This window comes from Lissotriton vulgaris, chromosome 2_1 (assembly GCF_964263255.1).
Source record: "Lissotriton vulgaris chromosome 2_1, aLisVul1.2, whole genome shotgun sequence".
NCBI lineage: Eukaryota > Metazoa > Chordata > Amphibia > Caudata > Salamandridae > Lissotriton > Lissotriton vulgaris.
The window spans coordinates 285,830,289-285,842,288 of record NC_141687.1 but is presented as its reverse complement, the minus strand read 5'-3'; the positions used below and the strand labels follow the sequence as shown (position 1 = coordinate 285,842,288).

The 12,000-nt window shown below is 51.5% G+C and overlaps 1 protein-coding gene across 9 annotated transcripts in view; it reads left to right on the top strand.

Annotated features, from left to right (window-relative positions):
• Window positions 1-12,000, top strand: part of VMP1 (vacuole membrane protein 1) — an 864,072-nt gene that overhangs the window by 527,605 nt on the left and 324,467 nt on the right. The gene's annotated exons all lie outside the window — the stretch shown is intronic.

The following is a 12,000-nucleotide window of genomic DNA, read 5'->3' as shown; positions in this document are numbered from 1 at the left end:
GCCCGGCTTCCTATAGTCGACTGCGTAAAACTTATGGAGAAAGAGCTAGGATAACATTCCGGGTAGGATAAGTAAAAAACATTTTTAAGTTATGCTCACAGATTGGAATGAGGCAATAAAACAATGTAGTAAGCAGGGTATCTAAGAAAGCAACACTGAAAAAGATATTGTGCTTCCATTACGGTACTGCCCATACCTACATTTGTCCCTGTGTCAGAGCGCTACAAACCTGAGGCTAAATTGTGATGTTCTGCTTTTATCTACTTTTTTCCTCAGAATATTTTTTTATTGCATTTGGACAGTGTTCATTCATGGTTTCAAATCTTGCAAGGACCTCAAGCATTGCATATAGTTGGCTAATCCTCACTGTGGTGCATGCAGTGTTTGTGGCTTGGGAATCCTGATTGCGAATACTCCATAAGTCTATTTGAGAGATAAGCTCACATTTTTTCTGGCCACAGCCAATCGGCTTTTTCCCATGATGCTGATCTGTCCAAATACTATGTGTACCCAGATAGCAACGCAGCAAGTACAGAAGCTAATCCACTCTAAGTTGCCATTCTCAACAAAACCACTCAAGTTTACATGTAGACATGAGTGTGGATCGGAATTCTCTTGAGTGCTGAAGCATCATTCAATATCAGCTTTTGATGAGTCGCAGGCCATCTTAGAAAAGGTGAGGTTTTCCCATCATCTTCTCGCAGTAAGGTGAAGTTACAAAAAACAGAGCTCTCTGTGCTTCAGTTTTTCAAATAGTGGGTACATTCTTAACCGGTGCCTCAGTCACTCCTTGAATGTCATCGTCCTGACGTGCTCAGCTCCTTGCTACACCCACTGCTCTGAGCTCTGCACTGATGCTGCTGCTGGCTCATTATGTGGCGCAAGAGGCTCCACCCAGACATAGGATTGGGCTCTAGTATGCCAATTAATTTCACCTTCAAGAAAGTTAGCCCCATTTTATTTGATGAAATAACTCTGGGCAAGACAATTTCTATATTCGAGATTTCAGTGCCTTCCCCCCATTATTTATTTATTAATACGGATGGGCCACTCACATTGAAATTGCTGCCTCCTCGCCCCTCAAGATAGTAAAGACTCTGAAGAAGAGTAGCAGTTCTTCTCTCTTTGAATACAGGTGTAGGTTTGTTCTTAGATCTGAAAAATGCTTGGGTGTGGAAACATCTATGGAGTTGCCCTTTCAGAGGACCTTTCCTCTTTCAGTTTTAGAAATGTTGCTGAGATTTTGGATGCTCAGATTCCTCCTAAGGATCCAAATTTACAGAGGCTGGCAGAAATCGTGGGTCAGGCCACTGAGCCCATTTTCCATTTACATGAAGTTCTAATGGACCCAATACTGACAGTTTGAGAGAAACTCTCATCCTACGCAGTGCTCAGTGAAAGGATGGGAAAGAAATATTGTCCTGCTCTGAGAAACTTTAGTTCTCCTAGCGCGCACTTAACTCCAGAAGTGTAGTAGTCCAGGTCTTGATTTTAGGCTAGAGCCTAATGCCTTAGAGGTTTGTCATCCCACTGTGAGTCTTATAAAAACAATTCTGCTGGGGGCGTGCCCAAGATGGCGACGGAGTAGGACGTGCTTCTAAGTCCCTCCGGCGCCAAGAGTGCACAGCATTGTCCAGCACCTTCCCGGGTCTTTTGTCGAGCGGGCCTGTCCTGTCGCTGCATCCCCGGAAGCATCTGGGAGCATCTGGGGCCGTCTGTGGTCTCTCACGGACCTGATTGCGGGGAGATCGACCCCTGAAACGTGGAGGCCTACAACGTGGCTGGGCCGCGGGAGCCGGGGGGTGACATGAGCCGCGGCCGGAGCTGTGGGGACCCGACTCGCTGCAGCAACAGCGGCCGCTATCTGAAGCACTAAAGGTGACTTCTGCGGAGAGGCGATCGGCGCCCCGCTGCCTGCGGCTGAATCGACGACTCCGCCGCAGTGCAGGGTGTGTGGGCCGGGACCAAGAGAAGACGACAAGTCAGGGACTGGGCCGTGCTTGAGGCCGGGGAGTGTGGGCCCAGGCCCGGGCTGATACACTTTGGTTCGGCCCCTTCCTGGAGGACTGCTGACTGGGCCGCTGCACGACATCAGCGGTCGCTGCCTCCGCTGCCGGGGGCCTAGAGACCTACTGAACTTTTACAGGCCCTTGCGGGGGTGAAACCGGAGGCCCAGGGCGTGGGAGCCTCGCATACGCTCCGCTCAAGGTCGTGGTGCTGAGACGCATCGGTCACGGGCTGGAGCCTGGGCGAGGTGTGCCTATCTGGCGACGCGGGGACCCTGGGATACTTGAGGCCTGCAGTGATTTCTTGCTGGGGGTGCCGCCCGCCCTTGCCAGCCGAAGTTCTGCTGGGGTCTTGTCCCGATTCCGCGTATCCTACTTGAGGCCCAGAGGAGCGGAGCACAGACCCCCCACATCGGGGGGCTGCTGGGACTTATAGCGTTGCCTTGCACCATCACCGAGAAGTGCCCGGCAAGCCCTGCCAGCAGCTCACCATTGCCGTGGGCATCGCTCCAGTGGCTTTGTTTGACCCACGGGCCCCAGAACACCGAGAACGGAGAGGCGGCCGGCCTTGCTGGCGAGAGGCCTGGTCACGGCTGGGCTAGTGAAGAGCCGTGAAAGGGGCAGCGACGGAGGCCGAGCTGGGCTTCCACAAAGTTGTACACGCATGCTTGGTGCCCCGCTGCAATAGCGTCCCTGCGGCACAGCAACACGGAGGTGACCTGTGGAGAGAAGGTGCACCGGGCAGGGCGCGAACATCGGCGCGAGTCGGCGTAGAGAAGGAGGCGATGGCTGGGCCTAACTGAGCCCGTGGCTCCGGGGCCTACGGAGCTCTTGCGGACAAGACGGCGTCGGTTCCAGGCTGCCGATTGCACAAAGACTGAGATGGGCTGTTAGGCTGGTGTGGGGTGGCCTGGCATACCGCGCCATATGCAACATGCTTGAGGAAAAGCCTGAGGAGCGCGGTGGGGACCCCTCCCAGCGGGGAAGCTGCTGTTGGGCGAACGTACCTTGTTGTATGGAGAAAGACTTTCGGGGGGCCTGCTACTCCATTTAGAAGCCTGCTCGCTGCTGCGCAGCTGCCCTGAACTGCCCCTTGGACCACGACATGGAGTGGACTCTGGTGATCCGGACTGGTAGGCACCCTAGCGATAGCGACTTCTGTGCGGCCTGAGGATCAAGCCGACGGAATGGGTGGTCTCATTGGGGGGCCCGACCCCGAGGACTTGTCCTGGTAGGCTCGTTTCTTGGTCCCACGTGTGGTGCTTCTGGAGAACTCCTCTGACGGCAAGGTCACAGGTCTGATGCTCCTTCTGGTGTGGTGGGTCGGACGACGACGAAGCAATGTCCACCAAACCCCGTAAGGAGAAGCCGGGCAAGGACGCCCCACAGAGAGGGTCCCAGCAGACAGCATCGCCGGGTCCCAGCACCTCACCCAAACTGAGAGACAACGAGGCACCCGCCACTAAGGCCTTCATGCTAGAACTATTCTCTGCTATCAAGGAGGACATTTCGGAGCTCCGCTCCCAACTTGCTTCGGACCTCCGTGAGGTGAGGAGGGACGTAGATGGCATTGGTGAGCGAGTGGCCACGCTGGAAGACCATGATCTGGGTATGGCTGGCGAGATGCACCAGCAGGACGTGATCCATCTCACGGAGCAGAACTTAGACCTCCAGGCCCACGCCGAGGACTTGGAAAATAGGTCTCGCCGGAACAGCATCCGAGCTGTGCCCTGGGACGGGGAAGCTTAAGACCTGCGGGGTTATGTAGAAGCCCTTTTCCTGCAGATCTTGGGAGAGGAGGACCTTCGCGAAATCCGTATGGACAGAGTTCATAGAGTCGGTCTGCCGAGAGGAGGTGGGGCTCCTCCCCCTGACATCCTGGTTTGCATCCACGATTTCCAACTGAAGGAACGCATACTTCGGAAAGCTCGAGGGGTCCCCTCATTGCAATTTCGGGATCATCGTCCCCAGCTATTCCAGGACCTAGCGGCATTGACGCTTCAGAAGAGACGCAAATTTTGGCCTGTGACCACCTTCCTGCGCAAACAAATTGTGGCCTACTCTTAGGGACATCCCTTTCGCCTTACCTTCAGATGGCAAAATAGGTTGGTTCAGGTCCAATCCCTGCAGGCTGCCAAGGACCTCCTGGGTCTGGATGACGCTGCTCCCTCCCCGAGTGGAGGGAGCTCCCCGTCAAGGCGGAGACGATGCTCCCCGTCTTGGCAAAGAGTGGGTAACGTGACTGCCTCGAGGAGACCGGACCCCTCGGTTAGCCTGCAGGAGAGAGGTGCAGCGGTTGCCTCTGTGGCTACAGTGACGGTAACACCGTCACAGGACAGCTCTGGAGCGGCCTGAGTCCTGGGAGGCCGTACAGGTGGTGTTGGAGGGACACCTCCAATTCAGGTACCGTGGGTCCTTATGTACTTTTGGGAAGACACCCCGGACGGGACCACTGGGGGGGTCATTGACTGTTGCCCAGACCCCCACTCCCTGAAGGTACTTATAGACGTCAACATTCTGGGATTGTCAAACCCTCTGTTCTTTTTGGTGAGACTTTCTTTCGAGTTTCTTCACTGCTTCTCTTTGATTTGTTGGTGTTTGGTGGGACTTCAGGGTTTTGGAGGGGAGGGGGAGTATGGGTGGTATCATGGGGGGGATGGGGGAGTTGGGGACTGGGGGGGGGGGGGGCAGTGGTGGTGACCAAGATGTGTGCGTGGGTGCTGCTTCCGGCTGGTGGAGTGATGTAATTTTGCATTCTGATCCATCGGGGCTGGGGTCCTGGGGGGATATGTTGCTGGGGGACAGGGGAGGAGAACCAGCGGGGTGTGGGTTGATAAGCATCCTCCCAGACTGTGCTTCCTATGGATATACTTGTTGTGGTGCGCCAGCACGACTTGACGGTGGGCGGCTTCGGGTGGGGGAGAATGAGAGATTTTTTGACTGTGTGCAAGTAGCGGGGGTTAGGGTCTCTACTGTGTAATGCCACTCAATATAGGAACATGGAATGTGAAGGGTTTAAATTCCCCGCAAAAACGCCAGAAAGTTTGGAAGTATGTGATTGATCACCAGCTAGATGTGGTGGCCCTCCAGGAGATTCACCTGGCGCGCAAGGATGAGCTCCGCCTCAAACATAAACACTTCCCCCTTATTTACAGATCGTCGGCTTCCACAAAGCATAGGGGGGTGGCCCTTCTCTTCCGTTCTGCCCTTCACTTTCAGCCCATGGGTGTGCTCACCGATAAGGAAGGTCGTTGGCTGCTGGTCAAGGGTCTTTTACATGATAGACTGCACTTTTGTGGTGGTGTATGCTCCGAATGCAGGCCAAAATAGCTTTCTCCAGGACCTGCTGCGGAAAGCGGATGACTTTGTTGAGGGAGTCCTGTTTTTGATGGGGGACTTTAATCTGGTATGGCACAGGGAAATGGAAAGCTCTCACCGTCGGAGAGCCGATACTGGCTTGTTTTCCACTGAGACCCAGCGGCTGATAGGTGACTTGGGTCTGGTGGATGGCTGGTGCTCTCTCCATCCCCAATCCCAGGATTACACCTTCTTCTCCCATGTCCATCACTCCTATTCCCGTCTGGACCACATTTTTTTAAGTCAAGCCCTTAGAGGACATGTCCGCGAAGCCCGTATGTTCCCGCTCTCTGTTTCTGACCATAGCCTATTCGTGCTCTGCCTACACTGGTCGGCGAGGGCGGACGGGCAGCGCAGGTGGTACTTCCCGGCCTCACTTCTCCGGGATGAATCCTCATGTAAGGAGCTGCGTAAGGCCATCCGGGAATTTTTCGCTCTCAACCCCTGTCCAATATATCGATATTCGTCACCTGGGACGCCTTTAAGGCGTCGATGAGGGGCACCTGCTTGGCCCTCGATGCTAACCTTAACAGACAGCGGCGGAAGGAACGTGAGGGGTTGGAGAGGGAACTCGCTGCTCTTGAACAAGCGCATAAACAGAACCCTTCGAGATTGACCCTTCGACCATTGACGGCGGTTAGGGGGAAGCTTAGGGCCCACTACAACAACAGGGCGGAGATTACCCTGCTGAAGCTTCAGCACCTCTCCTACTCCCAGGGGAACAAAATGGGGAGACACCTGGCTCGCCAGCTCCGGGATAAACGGGAGAGGGTTTACATAGGGGGTATCCAAGATACGGCAGGGACTCTGCAACATCAGGACAAGGCCAAAGCTGATCTCTTCGGACGCTTCTACGCTGCGTTCTATGCAGGGGAGGCCTCTGACCCTGAGGACCAATGGAACTACTTAGGCGGTCTTCCTCTGCCCCAGGTCTCAGAGGAGTGGAATGGGTTACTCACTGCCCCGTTTACCAGAGCTGAATTACTGGATGCTATTAAAGCCCTGAAGCCCCATAAGGCGCCTAGGCCAGATGGCTATACCGCTCTTTTCTACCAGACCTTCGCAACAGAGGTGAGCGATTTTTTGGTCTCCCTTTTTAATGGCAAGGCAGAGGCAGTGGAAACGTCGGGCTCAATGGCCGAAGCCGTGATCTCGATTATCCCCAAATTGGGGAAGGACTCGTCCAAATGCTCCTCATACCGACCGATAGCCCTCCTCAATATTGATGCCAAGTTGTACTCCTCCATCATTGCAGGTAGACTCCAGGACCTGATGCCGGCGCTCATTCATTTGGATCAATCTCGATTCATTAAGGGGCGCCAGACCCATGACAATATGAGGAGAATCATCCATTTGATAGAGAAGGCTGACAGATTCAGAATCCCGGCGGTCCTGGTGGGCCTTGATGCAGAAAAGGCCTTTGACCGGGTGGACTGGGGTTTCCTATTCCACACCTTGGCCGCCTTTGGCTTCTCGGCTAAGTTCCTCTCAATAGTGGGAGCGAACTACAGCAGCCCCCGATCTAGATTGGCGGTAAACGGCTACCTGTCAGCGTTTTTTCGCATTCTCGAGGCACCAGACAGGGCTGCCCCCTTTCCCCCCTGCTCTTCGCCTTGAGTATTGAGCAGACCCTCCAGCATTTCGCGATTTCGCGATTCACGAAAAAATTGCGAATCGGCAGATTAGCGCGATGGCCGCGATATTTGCTGATTTGGCCGCTAAAAAGAGGTCTCCCTGAAGAAAGGAAATAATGAAGGCTTCTTATTGGGTGCACGCGGCACACACGTCACTAGGTGTCGCCGTGCAGCCATAAAAGAGTTGCTTCCTGGCTGCCAAACTCTGCAAAACTCGGTGTAAAGCGATTCTAGTGTAATATGGTGTGAATTAATTTCATTACTGGGGGTCTCATTACAGCGACTGATTACCTCTCTTTGGGAATCTCCATTTTTATCGAACGCTTCATTTCCGCAGCGGCCGTCATTCAGGTCTCGGAGGCATCCACCCTTGCAACCTTCCGCTCCTCCTTGAAATGTTATCTTTGGTCTGCTGCTCAGGTTGACAGTTCGATCCACACCGTGGTGCTGAACACAAATCTCGCAACCCCTCAAATTAATCTAACTAAACGTTAAGTGTAACAGCGAAGAAATGAAAACAGAAATCTGATAGAATGTCACCAAGAGTGCAGAGTGCTGACCTGACAAACCCTGCTCAAAGGCCACTGCGGTTTAAATCCAGGCTGGGTGAGGGAAACAATGAGCTTTGCTATATTTCAGCAATCAGCAGACGCTATTTATAATTCTTATTCGTGTTCTTCTGCATTCGAAGGTGCAAAGCTAAAAACTATCTGTTGCCGCGGCTAACATACAGGGAAGTGACATGGCTGCATTTCTGAGCTGTTGATACTAGGCTCCGGTCAACTGTGATTCCAACAATAAGTAAGTGAAGGGCTTATAAAACGCACGAATGCCGAGGCGTATAACAGTAAAGGGCATCATCAGGTAAGCTAAAGTAAGGCCCTCGATTGTGAAATAAAAATATCTGCAAACTAAGATCAAACAAAAGTTCAACTTCACAGCTTCCAGTGGGTCCTGAAGATAACAATGTCAATTTGAATGCAGATTTTTTAAAGCAGTGAGGAATACTCAAATTGGAAAAAACAAACAAAAAACGAATTTACAGGCCAACTGGCAGTTTCTTTTTCGGGAAATTAGCTTCTGGTGTACAACCCTTGTAAAAGTCCATTCCTCCGCGCTAGATGCATGCCCCCATTCTAAGTTATAAGTGTCTGCAGGAGTGTGTTTTGTTATGATTGTCTAGTACATTTTTGGTTGGCCACTCAATACTTACAAAACTTGAGTCACCTAAGGTTCCTTAGCTCATTTTAAGCAGACTGTAAACAAGACTGTTTTATATCTTCATGCCCACCTAAGAACCTTCAGTCAGATCTGTAAATAAGTCACTATCACAGTGGGATTTTCTGTTTTGCTCTACCGTTTTAAGTATGGGTGTACGTGTTCTAGCGCGCAGAGGGATGTAGGTTAATAACGAAAAACACAGGGCTTGCTAACCCAGCACATGGGAAAAGCAAACTGAGGTGCACCAATATCTGCATATTTCAATAATTCTCTGCATATTTCTGTTGATTTTGGAGAAAATAAATTCATGTATTGTGGGCTCAAAGCCTTGCTTTCTGTTCTAAGTTTTGTTTATGTAGGCCAACATGGGCATGGCTAGCATTGGTGCAAAAGGTGCTGTGGCACTGGGCCCCAAAGCTCTGAGGACCCACTGAGTCTCGACAATGCTGCATGTTACTACTCAAACAGCAGTCAAAGGAGCCATTGCCTTTGCTTGCATCAGGACCCATGGCCCCCTTGCAACACAATTGTATGCAAGCAAGGATGGATATGTGCGTTCTACCAAATATTTTTTATTAAAAGAGTTCCTTGACCTATACAACCACACAACGACCCTGCGCCCTAGGGTGCCTGGGGAAGAGGTGTCCTGCCTCACAAATCCGGGAGGCAGCGATGCCCCGGCAGGGGTGCACACATGGGCACTAGAACATCCCAGAGAGAAATCTAGCTCCCTCCCATGAGGTTAGGACTGGAGCTGTACTTCAGTAGAGCTGCAGAAACTTTAAACATGCCTATTGCAATGTGGAATATTCTGCTGAAACAGTTTCCATTGATTTCAGACTGAAAATGAATGACTATGAGTCAAATAAATTGCCGCAAAAATGCCGCTAAATTTCCATATTTATGCTGCTAAATGTCCATATTTTTGCCGCTAAATTTGCTAATCCATGCCGCTATATCCTGGGGGGTCTGATTGAGCCATTGGCACTGGCTGTGCGGGAGCACGAAGGGATACGGGGTCTCCCCTTTACGGGAGAGCAGCACAAGATTACCCTATTTGCTGATGACGTTCTCCTATCCGTTAGGGACCGATCTCAGTCTCTCCCGCACGTCCAGCAGGTTCTGTCGCACTTCGAGGAATTGGCCGGCTTCAAGGTCAACTACGATAAATCTTACGTTCTCAACCTTATGCTCTCTTCAGCAGAGGTGGACCGCTTGCGGCCGCTCACGCCGCTGCCGTGGGCCTCCAACTCCATCTTGTACTTGGGGATCCGGCTGACTCCCCCGATAGGGAAATTGTATTCTGCAAACTTCCCCCCGTTGCTGGCACAGACTCGGGCAGACCTGGAGCCCTGGAAGCCGAAGTACATATCGTGGCTGGGTAGAATTCACGCGTTTAAAATGGTTTTTCTCCCCGAATTCTTATATCTCTTCCAGGCGCTCCCTATACCACTGGAGGTGGATTTCCTCCGGCGCCTCAAAACCCAGATGCTTCGGTTCGTCTGGCAGGGGGGATGGGCACGGTTTTCCTTTGCTACTCTCTGTCGGCCGCGGAGTGAGGGGGGGGGGTTGGCCTCCCCGACATGCAGTTATACTACAAAGCCGCGCAGTTACGAATCTTGGTGGAGTGGTCCCAACAATTCTCTGAGAAACATTGGTTACACATGGACAGAATTGGAGCGGGGAGATCGATCTGGGATTTGGCGTGGAAACCCAAGAGAGATAGGCCCAAGAACGCATACATTAGTACCCCCACCCGAACGACCCTGAAGGTTTGGGACACAGTGTCTGGTGATGAACGCTGGACTACTTTCCCATCTCCTTTTACGCCAATACACTTTAACCCGGCTTTTCCGCCGGCGCTACAGGAGGGCCCCTTCGACGTCTGGAGGGAGGGGGGGGATGTCGTACTCTCACGCACCTGTTCCATGGATATACTCCGCTTACCTTTGCCAACTATATGCGGGACTACGGAGTCCCAATGCCCGAGCGCTTCCGTCACGTCCAGCTGCTCCATTGGGCCACGTCATCTGAGGTCAACGATGCGGCCACGAGACCCCCCTCCCCTTTTGAGGCATTCATTTTGCAGACCACCTCCATGAAGGGCGTTATCTCCTTCCTCTATAACCTTCTGCTTACCTCCGCCGTGGCACCTCGTCCCCGTTATATGGGAACTTGTGAAGAACTCCTCGGCGAGATATTCCGGACGGGGAGTGGTCGCGCCTGTGGCGGGACATCACGCGCATAATCACTCGGTGGAACTCAAAGAGGCCCATCTTAAGGCCCTCATGGACTGGTACTTGTACTCTGCCAAGCTGCATCGCATCTTCCTGTCCTACTCTGACAGATGCTGGAGGGGCTGTGGTCTGCTTGGGGATTTCCGCCACATCTGGTGGGACTGCCCGATCATCCGCCCTTACTGGGAAGAGATCCTTTCCCACATTAAAGAGATTTTTGGGTACCCTGTGGCTGACTCAATGGCCCATGTACTGGTGGGTCTCCGTGACCCGGAGCTTGAACACCAGACCCGAGCGGACAAGAAGATCTGGTGGCTGTGTATCGGAGCATCCAAACTCACTCTAGCTATAGCCTGGAAGAAACCGGAGGCTCCATCGATCTCCCTTTGGCATGCGAGGTTGTGGAAACTGCTGAGCATGGAACGAGTAGCAGACATCTTCCTAGGCAACTTCAAAAACTTTGTTTCGCTGGGGGCCCTTGGTCCGCTTTTTTTCCAGGGGTCTTCCGTCCACAGTTTGCCCATCCACGGTGCGGGCTCTCCATTTGTTTCAGGTTTGAATGTTGTCGGAATGAATGCATGAATGAACGTTGTCACCACCACTGGGTGAGGGGGGGGTTGGGGGCAAGGGGGGGTTTGTTCTTTTTTGGTTCGAATTCTTGCGACGCCCTAAACGATAATTGAGGCATGAAAGGGTTCTATACAACAGGTGATGTGTCTCTGTAACACTATTTCTACCTTACTGAGCTTTCCACCTTACCGAGACTTTTGCACTGGGGTTCACTCCTGCCACTGCCTGGACTGTCTTACTGCCTAGTGGGACTGCTCATCTGAGCTGGATTGTGGTCGTTCTCTAGCCTTTAATATCCTTGCTTTCTGCCTCTGATTGCCCCCTGTGTGGGAAGTTGTGCGGGATTGTCGCTCCTTTTCTTCTGTCCTCTTTAATAAAATAAAATAAAGCTTTAAAAAAAAAAAATTCTGCTTTGATTAGACTTCCCATTAGGATGATGAATGATATTTGCCTTAGTTTATGGGAATTAGCCAGTATGGCAACAGAATGACGATTCTCCAATTACTGTGCAGAGAGAATCTTGATTTCATTTAAGATAACGAAGGGCTACATGCATATACTTTTATTTGCTGCCCAAACATGCAGCCCTTTGAAGAACATTGAACACATCACAAAGTAATAGAATTTTCAGACAAGCAGTATAGGTATCCTGTGCATTGCATCACCTTCCTCGTTTAGCTGCACAATCCAGGTGGTAAATCGATTCTTCCTTGGTAGGAGAAGGCTCTTATGTATTGTGATGTAAAAAGAGAAAGAATTCTCACTGTAAAAAATTACTGGAAGAGTAATAATGCATGTATAAACAAAGTTTGCATTATGCATAACGAGGTAAATCATTAATAATTATAATTATAAACAGAATACCAGACAATATGAATACAAAGTTAAGAGCAAAGAAACCCAAATTCCTCGGGAGAGGAGGGTGGAATAATGTTAGACTTCGTTATCTTTAATGAGATCAAGATTCTCTCTGCA